The sequence below is a fragment of the Equus asinus genome, chromosome 23, assembly GCF_041296235.1.
Source record: "Equus asinus isolate D_3611 breed Donkey chromosome 23, EquAss-T2T_v2, whole genome shotgun sequence".
Classification (NCBI taxonomy): Eukaryota; Metazoa; Chordata; class Mammalia; order Perissodactyla; family Equidae; genus Equus; species Equus asinus.
Genome location: NC_091812.1, coordinates 65,052,189 through 65,066,460, shown reverse-complemented (window position 1 = coordinate 65,066,460; position 14,272 = coordinate 65,052,189). Strand labels below are relative to the sequence as shown.

General features: G+C 45.5%; 1 long non-coding RNA gene across 2 annotated transcripts; it reads right to left on the bottom strand.

Moving 5' to 3' along the window:
• Window positions 1–4,405: 4,405 nt before the first annotated feature.
• LOC123280305 (uncharacterized) lies at window positions 4,406–8,072 on the bottom strand. 2 transcript variants are annotated; one of them, XR_011497415.1, is made up of 5 exons: window positions 7,978–8,072; window positions 7,542–7,795; window positions 7,222–7,300; window positions 6,922–7,057; window positions 4,406–6,319 (listed from the first exon to the last, which is right to left on the bottom strand). It is a non-coding gene; the product is annotated as an uncharacterized lncRNA (long non-coding RNA). The 2 variants fall into 2 exon arrangements; XR_011497414.1 differs by having other exon boundaries at window positions 7,222–7,795.
• Between the last annotated feature and the right edge of the window lie 6,200 nt (window positions 8,073–14,272).

The window sequence follows — 14,272 nt, the reverse complement described above, 5'->3', positions numbered from 1 at the left end:
CTGCCTTTCTCTGACCCAAATAAGTGCAAGCAGATCCAACATCTTTGCAAACATAGATACGATGTACTGGCTTTATTTTTTAATTTTTTGATATACTGATAGTGTGCTATATCCAGCTGCAAGATTGTCCCATTGATAATATTCAACGACTTTTTAATAGATTTCTTGCAAGGAATTTAGTACACAGCATATTCCATTAATCCCCCAGAGCATCTGTGACTGTACATAATCACAAAGGTTGGAATGCTCAGTTTACATGCAAAAGCCAATTAAAGAGAGATGAAAAAATGTGCAATAAATTACTGACATGATGGATACAATGAGAAAATCATTTTAAAAAATTAATTATTTTGTTTTGTGGTGGGATAATTGGTTATCTTTTTCTTTCTGAAATTTCCTTTTTGTTTTTAAATTGTTATACTTGCACTATAAGCAAATTGAGAAAAAAATGAAAGTCACTGGCTAAAATGAGACTAAAACATGTCTTCGGAGACTTAATTTAAATTTTATTTACTACAAATTTCCTACAGGCCACGTTCAATTATACATCCAATAGGCAGAAAAAGCCAACCAATGTGTGCCAAAATCTTTATTAGTACTGAATTTGCAAATCACTAGTTCATACCAAAATAGCCTGAACAGTCTCTTCCAAGAAACTTCTAAATTAGACGCTTTCTGAACTGTTTGTTCCTCTCTCTATTCTCTCTGCTTCCTCTCCCCCTTTCCGATATGCTGCCGTACACGAGGAGGATGCTGTCCAAGGAGCCAAGGAAACAGGGCAAGGGGACGAGACGCCACCATGTGTGCTCAGGCCTCTTCCACATTGTGGGGCTGCCTCTGGGAGACCACCAGCCTGTCAGCCAGTTGGGGCCTGGGCTTTTACGTTCCTGTGAAAAGGTGTGACATTGATGGACACACGTTGAGTAGACTGAGTAACATCCATGATGCGATGTGGTGGGGAACAAGCAAGGTACAGATTACTATGTAGAACACAATCATGATATAAGAAGAACGCAAAGAAATAAACCAGTCAATGCAAATACATGCATGTACGGGTGTGAGCAGGAGCATAGAAAGCACAGAAAAAGCTAAGATGGGCCCGGGACACTCATCAAACTGTTCAGGAGAAGTAGAAGGACGGGATGTGGATACACCCACATGGTGTTTGCCTTGTGACAAGCATGCGCCACATCTGCTATTAAGGTGACACTCACGAAATAAAAGGAAAAGAAGAGGAATCATGAGTTTGTGATCTTGGGCTGAATTTGCAGGTCCGGTTCATCCCTCACTCAGACTGTGACCTCGGCAGTTCTCGGCATCGCTGTTTCGACCTCCTTGGGAGATTCTAGGGTGCAACTGGGTGTAGAAGTCTTGCTCCTGACAAATGCTTGCTCACCCAAGTGCTGTCCACAGCAAAGAGTCTTAATGCTGGTCACATACTAGCGTCACCTGCCTGGCTTCTAAGACATCAGCATGTGCCTCAATGGTACCCTGAATGTTTCGTAGTCAATAAGTACAACTACACTCAGCTCCCATGCAAAATCAATGCTGAATCTATTTGAATTCATTCTGGAACTGGGAAATGATCTCAGGATGGGGTCAGGGACCCACTGCACCCACTGGACCCACTGAAATATGGACCTGAGCCAAAACTCCATCTATCAGCTGACCTCCATAAGCCCCTACTCTGACTGGTAGACCACAGTGACCTTTTGTGTCTCCAGGAATTAGTGTCAGCTTAGAGCCAGAGTCCAGTAATCCCAAAAAGTCTATTATTTCCCCTTCTTCCCAATGCACAGCCACCTAGGTAAATGGTCACAGGTGCTGTGGAGAAGGCTGGAAGAAAGATTAACACTATAAATTTTCAGTAGTGCAGCAAGATCCTTCCTTGAGGAGTCTCAGTCTCCCCTCCCGTCAAGGGGCTCTGGGTCTGTAAACTGACTCACGTCTGCAAACTGATTGAGGGCCCAGGACTGTGTCTTGATACTCAAGGCAGACTTGCGTTCACGAGATCCAGAGCTTGTCTGCTTGTCCAGATCAAGTAGGACTTCAGCAGACCGCTCTGCATGTCGGTTCAGGGACACCATGATCAGCCAGCCAAGGGCACAGGTCTCCGAGAGTCAGACCTTCTGATTGCTCTTTTGGCTCTGCTGTCCGTTACTGTCACCACATTGACCTCGTCTTTGGGGATTCAGTGCAGGGCCTCTGTCTACCCAGGATTCCATTGTCCCCATGCGTTTAGGGACCCCAGTTTGATGCCAGTGTTCCCACTGTGACTTCTGACCTACAGGGATGAGCCACCTTGAAGCTCTTTGAGGAGGCTGGGGCTCCCCTCACAGATTTATTTCTCAGGGTGGTGGTTAAAGGTGTGTCCTCTGGTTGGGAGAGTCAAACTCTGATCTGTACAAGAACTTGTTAACCATGCAGATTTCAAGCCCACATCCCAGAGATAACAAATAAGAAGAGAAGGGGAGCCACTTTGCTGTCTCCCCAAGTGACCCTAACGCCATCATCTATGGACTGAAAATTCCAGTCTGATCTCACAAGAGGGCATGGGGACACGGAGCCTTTGGGTATAATTTCTTTGGAAACCCTGGGGATAACTACAGGTTTGGGTTAGAACTAGATTTTGTCCTGGGAACACCTGCTTTGTTTTATTATCCTCACAACTAAGTGACTGATATATTCCACTCATATTGCATTTGCAAAGAGGAGAAACTTTTGGAAGATGGATAAAGACTCTGGCATCTCGAAAGCAATCCTGGGACCGCATTGCAGGTACCTGGATCTGGATAGCCTTATTCATAGTCGCCCTCAAGAAAAAGACTTGCTGGGGCTAGACTGAGAAGGCTCTAAAGATCCCACAGTTGTCAGGTTGGACTTGAGAACTATTCAAGCAGTGAGTCTCAAACAGCAACCCACAATTGACACGGGGGGTCTGGATACAATGCAGGTTGAGTCAGCAGGTCTGGGACGGGGCCTGAGAGACCACATTTCCACAGACTGTAGGCGATGCTGGTGCTGCTGGTCTGTGGTTCACAAGCAGCAAGGCAGGAATGGACCCATCTTCAGAGTCGAGCACCAACTCTGTACACGGGATGCCTGGCATTCCGCTATGCGAGGCGCCCAGGATTAAGAAAGCATGTGTGATGTCTGTCCATATACCGTATCTATCATATTCCATCAAATCCAAGTTGCCACAGATTATAGGATGTAAGTCATTCAGGAATGTTGAATGTGGGAAAAGGTTTTTTGGGAAAAAATTAAATTTACATACACACCCACACACAGACATACACACCCCCCCCCAAAATGTCTCCATGTGTCATCGTAATTTACATAGCACATCCTTCATCTATAATTTTCACTTCTGTTCTTTGATGAGATTTTTGTGCTTAGAGTTAGCCTTTATGCTGTTTTGGGAAGTATGATGTCAAATACAAAGTGTGGAAAAAAGAAAACCCCGATTTCCTCCTCTCTGCTCCCCTCTCTCCAATATCTGACTTCTGATTGAAACCGAGCTCCGGAGAAACAGAACAATTTAAAGCAAATCAATTACTGACTGGCCTGGAAAATATGGATTTTATTCCTGGAAAGTTTCCAACTCCTTTCTTCACTGTCTTTCCTTAATACTTTCAAAGCTTTTGAAGGAATCAAAGAAAAAAATAGGGGCTAAGGGAATTTGGGCAAGGGACGATGGGAGCCAACTACTTAAGGATTCTCATAACTTAATTTGCAGGTGAATGAGATAATATTCCCTTTGTCTTTTCCTAAACTTGCATTTCTTTGAATCCACAAATTTACACAAGTAAAAGTGAATCTGCTTCCAAAAACCAGAGAAGAAAATGCCATCATCTGCTCCTGGAGCACCACAGTGAGAGGGAAATCTTTCATCCTAACTGTGGAAAATTCACTGAGACAGCAAAAGAACCTAGTTTGTGTTTTAAGTTTTCTTATGGATCTCATAGTAGGGTGACAGCAACTACAGGGAAAAGGAAAACATCCTAGCTTTTGCCAAGCAACTTTCTGTGACAAAGTGATTCAAGCAGGTGGAGGAAAGTCTGCGGGGAAAGAAAGGGCCAAGTATGGGAGGTGAAGATCGATTCAAATGCCCACAGTTCTCTATTTCTAGAAGCTCTCCTTCTCATCTCGGCTTTTGTCCTAACCTGGCTGGGGTCCAGCGTAGTTAGCAAGCTATATTTCCCTGGATAAGCTGAAGCAATCTGAGTCCAATCCTAGATTTCCATCCTGGATGGGGAGGATCATGGGACCGAGAAGGTAAGAGTTGATTGCTCCTCCCTTAACTCAATTTTCAAGAACGTTGAATCTCTTTAAAAGAATCTTTCAAGAATCCAGGGAAGTTTTTTTTTTTTTTTTTAAAGATTTTATTTTTTCCTTTTTCTCCCCAAAGCCCCCCGGTACATAGTTGTGTATTCTTCGTTGTGGGTTCTTCTAGTTGTGGTATGTGGGACGCTGCCTCAGTGTGGTCTGATGAGCAGTGCCATATCCGCGCCCAGGATTCGAACCAACGAAACACTGGGCCGCCTGCAGCAGAGCGCGCGAACTTAACCACTCGGCCACGGGGCCAGCCCCTCCAGGGAAGTTTTTATGAGTAAATGCGAATGTGCATTTTTCTAGGCAGAGAGTTCATAGTTTTTATGAGATTCTCAAAGCAGTTCCAGACACTACACGTTAATTCTATAAGTCACCTCAGACTCCTCCATCTTTTTTTAAGTTTTCAACATTTTTGAGGTACTGTGTATGTATCTAAAAGCCTTAGTTGCTCTCCGTGAGGACATGGATAAAAAATTTGATAGCTCCAATTATCACTATGCCTCAATAGATAGTTGGGTTTCACTTTTTAGATAATTAAGATCTAAGTCTTCCCTAGGTATTGATTACTAAGATGCCTACTATGTGACTTCAATGCAAAATTTATATGTATGTATGTGAATGATGGCTATGCATACCTTGCATATAATTTAATAGAAAAATGTCACTATGAATTAAATAGACAACTATTTTAAAGGCTTAATTAGAATGGAATGAACTTTGGAGAGAAAGGAAATATAAGGTTAGAGTGAAAATGGAGCCTCCTTTCTATTTCAACTCTTCAATTACCTTTTCTTTTACTTTTTATTGTGAATGTTTTTATAAATTCAGAAAATAATGCATATCAAGAAACGGGGGATTCTCTTAAGTAATCATGGCAATAAAGTTAATATTAATTTTTTAATATTATCTGATATCAAATTTACTCAATTATCTCCTAAATATCTGTATAGTTGGTTCACTTGAACCAAAATCTAAACAATGTCACATACTTTTATTGCGTCACTGCATCAACCTAGTAACTTAATCCTGGGGCGCAGGCTCCTGCGCGCCTGTGCAGAGAAGGACTGGCTGGGCCAAGGTTTTGGCCCATGGAGACAGTTGGAGTATATTGGTTGGAAAGGATTTCATCGAGGGGCTCTTCCTAGGTCTGAAATAGGGCAGCATACGGCTCCCTTCCCCCTGCTCACTATGAATGCAGAGAACTATACAATCATCTTCATTTGTTTATTACCCTGCTCTCGTTATGGGTCCACGCATGGTCTTACTCTCTCTCCTCCCCTCCCCATCTTCTCTGTGATTCCAACATAACCAGCACACATAGACCCATGTACAAGTGATTCCCTAGATCAATGGACATCATTTGCATCTTCCCTATCCCAAATCCCCTGCTTACCCCCACCTGAAGTAACTCTTGTCTGAAAACTTGTGTTTATCAACCTATGGCTTTTGTAAACTATATATATATATATTTTTTATTTTTTACTTATTTACTTTTTTGCTGAGGAAGATTAGCCCTGAGCTAAAATCTATGCCAGTCTTCCTCCGCTTTATATGTAGTTGCCACCACAGCATGGCTGATGAATGGTATAGGTTCATGCCCAGGATCCGAACCCGCGAACCTGAGCTGCCTAAGCAAAGCATGTCAAACTTAACCACTAGGCCACAGGGTCAGCCCCTCCTATAGGGAGCCTGGTGGTCACACCCTACTAGCTGGTGTACCAGATGGCTGGCAGGAGCACCCCCCACCCCCCATCACCACCATCAGGAAAAGTTAGCTGTCTCCAACTGCTTTGCCCAGGCACGTTTCACTTCATCAGCAAACACTGCATGCCGTCCTTCTAAGGGGAGCACTAGTCACGTCACATGTGCAGAAGATTGTAAAGACAGAGGAAAGTTGTCACAGGTCATCTTTCAGCTTTAAACACATGTTACAATGAGAATTCTGTTCAATCACACATGCTGCAGGATGAGACTATGGAAGAAGCTAGAAAAACAAAGTGGAGGTTTATCAGGTTCATTCTGGATTAACAGAATGCAACTATTAATAATTATATTTAATTAATAATAAATAATCTGAGACATAAACTAAATGGAGGGTGACACCAGACAACAGAGGGAAACTGGGACTACACTGGGTAAGCCACCTATATGATGATTACCCAAATTTTGTACGCGTTCTCAAAGACGCAACTTTTCACTTTGTTTATTTTCTATTAGATCTTTTTTATTTCCATTCTTATTATCTCCTTTTTGCTTTCTTGAGGTTTATTTTCTTTTTCATTACTAATTACTAAATTAGACATTTTGCTCATCAGCTGGTGTCAGCTCAAAATTATTCAAGAAGTACTGAAATGCAGAATGTTACGGAAACTATCAGAGGCCAGAAAAAATGTGTAAAGCTCTTAGTTGTCATGGTAACTGATAAAATCTTGTATCAGCAATTGGAAAAATCAGAAATTGGGCATTTGTATGACGTTACTTTTTTATAGCTTTTCAAGGGATAGAAGGGAAATTTTTCTAATTAGGTTAATTTTTTTCCCAGGCCATTACTGAATTTAGCAAATGGCTTTTGCAGAGAGTACTAACCCAGGCTGTAGATAATGATCGGTCAACATCTCAATACCAAGAGAGTAGTCAAATCTAAAGGCAAGGACTGACTTCCAGGTTATGCAGAATGGGAAGCTGGTGACGTCCATCCTTGTCCACCGTGCCCTGGTAAGAGCTACAAAAACAATAAGATGGTGACGGAAAGTTGTTCTAATTTTCCTATTTTCATGCACTGCTCACAACTTGCCGATGTGTAACGTGGGTGTTGCTGCCCCCTCTCCATCCCCTTCTCACGGACTGTAGCTTTGCTAATCTACGAATCAGGGAGCTTTTTCTTACTTTCTTCCTGTCTGGATCCTCTTCAGCATCTTCTGAGTAATGGGCCCCTGCTGCTGGCCAGCTCCATAGACACCGCCTCCTAAGGGCATAACGAAGAAAGGTTGAAGTTTGAAGTTCTATCCAAGACACTTGTTTTCTCCAACCAGCACAAAGCCCTTCAAACCCTGGGCCTTAGGCAGGACCGCTCTGAAGTTCCTGCATCTGGTGATGGTCCTCTCCACAGATAAGGCCTCCACCGTGCCCGGGAGTCAGCTTCACTTCCTGGCTCCCCACAGGCCAAGCAGCTTCCACCGTTCTTCCAGATGAGCACAGACGCCCACCTGCCTCCTCTACGACATCCCCAGCAGGAGAGAGAACTGCAGAAGGTGTGCGATGGTGGAAATGAGTCTTCAGTGTTAGGCTGGATCTCAAAATTCTTAAACACGTGAAAGAAAAATATGTTCTCAAACTTGGGAAGAGGCGATGGCTGATGGTTCGCTGTTTTGACATGCCAGAACATCTTCTATTAGGCCTGTCTTACCCTCGTGGAGCACGCCGAGGGACCGTCTCTGTGTTGTCAGAGTACACAGGATTCCTTTAAAGAAAGATTGCAAAAAGTTATATAACCACGTTTTAACATAACAGCTCTTGAAAAATTACACCACTTTCTGGATGACTACTTTGGAGAAATACAATATCATTTTCGTACAAATCACACTTAAATGAATACACAAAATGATATTTCAACATGATGGTTTCAGAGAAGGACACACTCACCAGTTTCCTCGAGGCAGCATTTTCTAGCCAGAACGCCTCGTGTGGAACGAGCTGAGTGCCTGCCGTGTTTGGATGACCGCAGGAATGTTGCTCCACTTGTGTAAGCTCAGAGAGGGCCAAAGAGCAGAATCTTCTAGGACTTCCAGTTTCTGTGTAAAGTCCATTATTTGCGTATTTTTCCAGGCCCTGGAAGCATTTTTCCTTGCTACAGGTTTATTTTTGAGTTCAGTCTGAATGTAAGACAATCATAAACTGCATGAAGATGGAAAACTGTTAAGAAATGGTGCAGAAAGAAGAATGTACCTTCTGAAGGATGACTTCCCCACACCACTCACCATCCACTATCACGTCCTCTCGGCGTGGAGAAGATGAGAAGCCTTCACTACATTTCAGTACAGAGCAAAGGGGCCTCACGTGGCTGCTCATGACTCACAATTGTTGCTTGTTACATCCATGACTTCTTTCCATCGTTCAATCAATATATGTTTTCTCTCTGTGGAAATGGTTTAGGATTCCTCATTAATGTTTCCATTACAATTAGGTGAACTATTTTTCATTGAATGGTTTTTCACTAAGAGGCAGGATTTCCAGGAAGAGGCAATTGAAGTATAAATGTATTTGACTAACTTTTAAAATGTGAAAACACAGTCGGATTGCAGCCCTGTCAGGTTAGAGGTGGACCTGCAGAGACTGGGGAGGTTCTGAACTTCCACAGCCAGGTAGACAGGTTATCCCCAAAGTTCCTGTGGGGTTAGCACCCTGCAGGAGTCGGCTTCGGGGAAGACCTTCCCTTCTGGCCAGGCTCCTCGTGGCTCAGGACTTTCCCTCCCCACCTGAGTATTCCTGTTGATCACATGATCCTGGAACCAGCTCCTTCCACCTTCCCCGTGGTTTCCCTCCCCAGTGAGTTCAGAAGGCTTTATTCGTACGGGAATTTTGTCATTAGCAGCCATAATCCAAACAAAGCACACATAGAAGAGGAAACGGTACTTTATCTCCCATCTCTGTCTGGCCTCCAGCGACAAGAGACCGTCCCTTTGTGCTGAGGCACGGATCCTTGTAGCTCTGCCTACAACCCTCAGACATAGCTTCCACCTACCGTGCCAAGATGAGGACCCCAACCCAGGGTGAGGACACCCTGGCACTGTCCTTGCTCTCAGTGGGGAAACGGCTCTCAGAGGATCTTTGTAACTCCCTTTCTTGCCAAGGGTGGAATTGAATGCCACAAGCCCTTCTTAATCAGACCCAACAACACACTTGTTCTCCAGTTTCTCCCAAATTATTGCACTGCGACCTCTGAACTCTGGTCATTAACAAACTCCCCTCTCCTCCCAATTCCTTCTCCCAGAGTTCACTCTCCGGCCTTTATGGGTCCTGACTGTCCTCCAGGACACACCTCCCCTGCAGTCTTTTCAGCAGAGGCCGACCTGGTCTCCCCGACTTTCCTCTTTTGGTGCAGGAAACGGGGTTTAGGTTCACCACCCCTTTTCCCCCTCCCCCACCTTCAAACAATGCTACTTTCAGGCTTAGGCCATTCCGCTCTACCACCTACTGCCTCACACGTGGCTACCCACTGTCCTCCTGGACACTCCCAGTCACATTCTTGTCACTTGAGCATCAATATCGATGGCGTCAAGCACATGGCTGCTCTTTCCTCGACCTTCTCATGGCCAATGACAGCTACCTCCACTCGGCCTCAGCCCCCACAGCCATGGTCCACACTGCACTGTAGATGATCTAGGGAGCCAGAGAAGGTGGTGTGGTTAGAGCAGAGTGAACGGGCGTGGAGCATGGGGGAGACGAGGCCAGGGGTTCTGCCAGCCACATGGTGCAGGGCCTGGTAGGCTGGGGGCAGGTTTGCATGGTATATTCTATGTGCAAGAGGAAAGTTTTGAGCAAATAAGTGATCTGATTGGGTGTGAATCATAACAGGATATCTCTGGCTTCTTTATGGGAATCGAATTATAAAAGGGCCAAAATGGACGGGTTTGGAATGTGTCATGAGTAGTTCCTGCAAGAGATAAAGGAAGCTTGGAAGAGACAGAGGACCCTACACAAGCCAGGAGTCAACCTCAATTTCTCCTTTGGCTACGACCCTCTTCACCAAGACTGCAGATTCCATGAAAAGGGGTCCTTGTGATTCTCCCCTGCACCACTTTGGTCTGAGCCACTGTCACCTCTCACCTAGGTGACTGCCTTCATGTCCTTCGTGGTCTCTCTGCTCCTCCTTTTTCCTACTCTCAATTGACTTAGAATTTCAATAATGCAGCATGAAGATTTCAGCAAAACATGTCTGTTTAAGCGAAGACCTCAAATACGACACAGGCTTCACTGAACCTAGGATGAACTTCGGTCTTCCCCGCAGCCTGCAGCCCCCGTGCTCTGCCTTTTGCCCGCTATCTAACCTCAGTTTCCCTCTTCCCATCACACAATTCACTTCAGCCCCCCTGATGTACGTCAGTTCTGAAAATAGTCTTATCTTACCTGGGGGAATTGGCATTCATGGTTCCTTCCACAAGGAAGGACATCAGTTCCCGCAGCTCTTAGCAGGCCAGACCCTTCGCAGCTGGGTGACCGTGTCCAGAGAGGCCACCTCTGGGACCCCACCTACAGAGTTTCTATCACAAAGCTCCTTTCACAATTGCTAAGTAATTGACCTTTTTACTTAAAAATCTGCTCCCCGCACATAATGGTAGCTCCGCCCAGGACCCTCAGTTCCCATGTGAACACCTAGGGGGCGTCAGGATTTCTCTGAGCCCAGAGGGGTTGGAGGGTTGGGGCTGCTTCGTGCCTCCCAGCTCTCTGCCCGTAGGTCTGACCCACTCACCCTGGGGTCTGGCTGCCTCTCCTAATCCCTCCTTTAGGCAACCTCCTCATTACCCCAAACAGCTGCCGACGATGTGCTTGCCCTGGCTGAGCACCAGGTCACAGACTCGCAGGAGGGAGGAGGCCCTGAGGAGCCACTTAAGAAAATGTTGACGTGACAGCCTGCAGCATAGACAGACGTTTTCCACGTGGCTTTTCCTCCTGCGGTTTCCAGGGACTATTCTGGATCTCGCACAGCAGGGGCAGCGCAGTCACCACTAAACACAACGCCGAGCGGCACATGGCAGCACGCGGGAGTCGGCTTCGGGGAAGACCTTCCCTTCTGGCCCGGAGCTGTGCCCCTAGTCTCAGAAATCCTTCCCACACCCAGTCAACAGCGTCTGGAGCCGGCGTGTCCCCAGGACCAATAGCTGGGAGATGTGAGCAGGCCCCTGATGTTTCTTCCCCAGGGACATTTGTCCATTGGGCTCTAGGAGCTGCTGAAGAAGTTACCAGCTAAAACCTCCACAGTGGAGATCTCTCCCGCTGCCCTTCTCAACAGCCTCTGAGGAGGATGCTGTAGTGGGAACCCCTCATTGGAATTGAACCTCCACAGAGGTACCTCAAGTGGTTGCTGCAGGCTTTGCCCATCTATAGAGTTTTGAAAAATACACGTCAGTAATTTAAAAAGTTAACCTGGTAGCTAATAAGAAATAAACATGTAGTAGTGTTCTGACAGGTGGCTGACAGGCTGCATTACGAGTGGGCCGCATGAGTCATCACCCATTATAGGTTACACGCAGAAAAAAATTCCCACTCTGGAGAGAGACTCTAAAATGCGCTGCAGGCAGAGAACGTGCTTGGAATGACATCCGTGAAGCACGTCTCTCTCTCTGCAAAGTCCTTACTCCCACACACAATGTTTACTGGAAACGAAAGCATGTTCAGGTAGAAGAAATACTTTTTTGAAACAAACAAAAATATGGCTAGTAATGGACAGAAATGCGTGAAAAACATTTTTCTTTGATCCTGCTCCCTTCAAGAGTTAGATGAAAGCAATTTAAACTCTTGTACAAGTATCCAGATGTTCCCCCTCTGTAAATCCTAGAAATATTTATTTTCTTTATATGAAGACTGCGTATCTTCCCTCATAAGCAGTGGTCTGAATGGGTGGACCAGATCCTTGTGAGTAGCCTGGAAAGGAATCCAGTGTGGAAGAGAGGACAGACCAATGGCCCATCCCAGCTAGGTCCTGGGAAATGAGTCCCCACCCAGCAAAGGGTCACGGCTCTGTTTTTCCCCTGGCTTGGCTGTTTCCAATTGGTAAGCAAGTGGTGGGCTCTGTCCATCCCTCCTTCATGGGCTGTCATAAGGATTCCAGATCAGACGGGAGCTGTGGGAAACACAGCTGCAAGCACATGCTGTGATGGCTCTTTGATGTGTTGCTTTCACTGGGCTGAAGCACGGTCCCCGGAATCACCTTGCCAGTCTGCTTCCAGTTCGGGCCATGGACAAGGGGTATTCCCTTGTGAGAGCTGCAGGAGGGAGGGAAGCAGCACCATTTTGTAGCCTGCACACATCTTCTTCCAGGCATTCAACCAAGCAATCTAGGTGCTGCTGTGAAGGGGCTTTGCAGATGGGGTTAAAATCCCTAATCGTTTGACTGTAAATTAATCCAAAGTGAGATTACCTAAGGTGGGCCTGACTTACTCAGTTGGAAAGTCTTTAAAACTTCGGTGCAGTGGCCATGCTCTCTCCTGGTACAGCAAGCCTGCAGTGCAGAGGGAACTGCATGTGGACCCTTTGTTTTTCTCTTCCCTCACTAGCCCACGTGTGACTAGGATGAAATTTGGTTCCCATGAGGATTAAGGGATTAAAGGATTGTTAAGAATTGGGGAGGGCAGGATTGATGTGAAGGGAAGGAAAGGAGAGGCCTTGATGGACTGACACTGCCTACACGTGATAAAGTCGAGCAGCTGCTCCAAGGGTCGCCAGGTCTCTCTCCGTCTGTGTGTGGTTGTGTGTGTGCGTGTGTCTGTCTGTCCGTCTCTCTTTCAGACTCTCTCTGTCTCTCGCTCTTTCTTTGTCTCACTCTGTTTCTCTTTCTCTGTCTGTTTCTCCCTCTCTCTCCGTTTCCCGCTCTGTCTCTCTCTCCCTCTCTCTGTGTCTCTCTCTCCCCTGAGGTGGGTCCCTGATGGGCTTCCCCACTGAAAAGGACTAACTCAGCCCCTTGACATGGGTGATGCTCTTGCTCCTGCCAGTGCCCTCAGCTCCTTCCAGCCTCCAGCCTCGTCTGCTAAAATCGCCTTCCTCTTGGGTGGGTCCCACTTGAAACCCTCACTACACTGGCTTCTCCTTGAGTAGCCCACGTCTAGGCCATGGGAAACACACTCATGCTAAGAAGAAGTATTTCAAGCTAGGAAATCAGTTTTTTTAAAAAGGGATGGGCAGCAAGTTCTTTCAATGTCACGTGAGCTCAGTCCCGCCCAAGGATTATTTAACCACTTCAGGAGAAGGTACCTTGACTGACTCACGGTTTCCTGTTTTCTAAAGCTCCCAGATTTAGTGAATGTACATGTAGAGCCATAGATTTTGTCCAGCAGAGACGCAAATGATTTCTGTCTGGTAGAAAAGATAACCCTAAAGGTTCGGGTTTATTGCCCTGTTGATCATTAACCAATCAATGTTGTAGCTGATCCTGCAATCTTATCAGCACATTCATGGGTCATGCTCCCTGTATAAACCCAGCTCCTTAAAATAATAAGTAAATGATAAATAAGTAAATAAGATAAATAAGTAAAATGATAGTAAGTCAGCTTACTATCTACTGGTCCTGTCAGGGATTAAATCATTGACATATTTCTCATCAACATGTTTGCGTAGGAGTCCTGCTTTTTAACTTTGTGAAAATTATTCTCTATCACCTGTGACCTGCACCCATGGAGGTACACACTCCATATCAAGTCACTTCTTTCCTCTTGGCCCCTAAACCAATGGGTGGCTGCAGATCTCATCCTGAAAACTTTCAAGTATAAGCCCAACGCTGGCTAACTGTCTCCAGGCAGGTCCAAGGAAGCCAGTCAGAGCTATGACCATCTCTTCAAAGCTCATCTTTCTGGGCTGAACCCAGTGAAAGTCACATCCTCCGGCCTCCCACATGGGGAGACTGCTCCAGTCCTCCAAAAACATCTCCAAAGGGTTATATCTCCAAGACCTTTTATACTCAGTCCCGAGGCTCTAAGGTACCATCACATCATACATACTTTTCATTGTGGCTGGATAAATATCCAGGGTTTAGAGTACAAGGACATTGTCAGTGTTCTTCATACTGAGCTGGGTAATGAGTTCTACAGAGTTGTGTTGAACTAACGTCCTTTGCAGTTGCTATTGAGAAATCCTATGCCATTCAGATTCTCAAAATATTCTGGATGTGATCATTTTTTTCCTTTCTCTCTAGCAGAGTCTATGACCCCATCATTATTGCTAATAT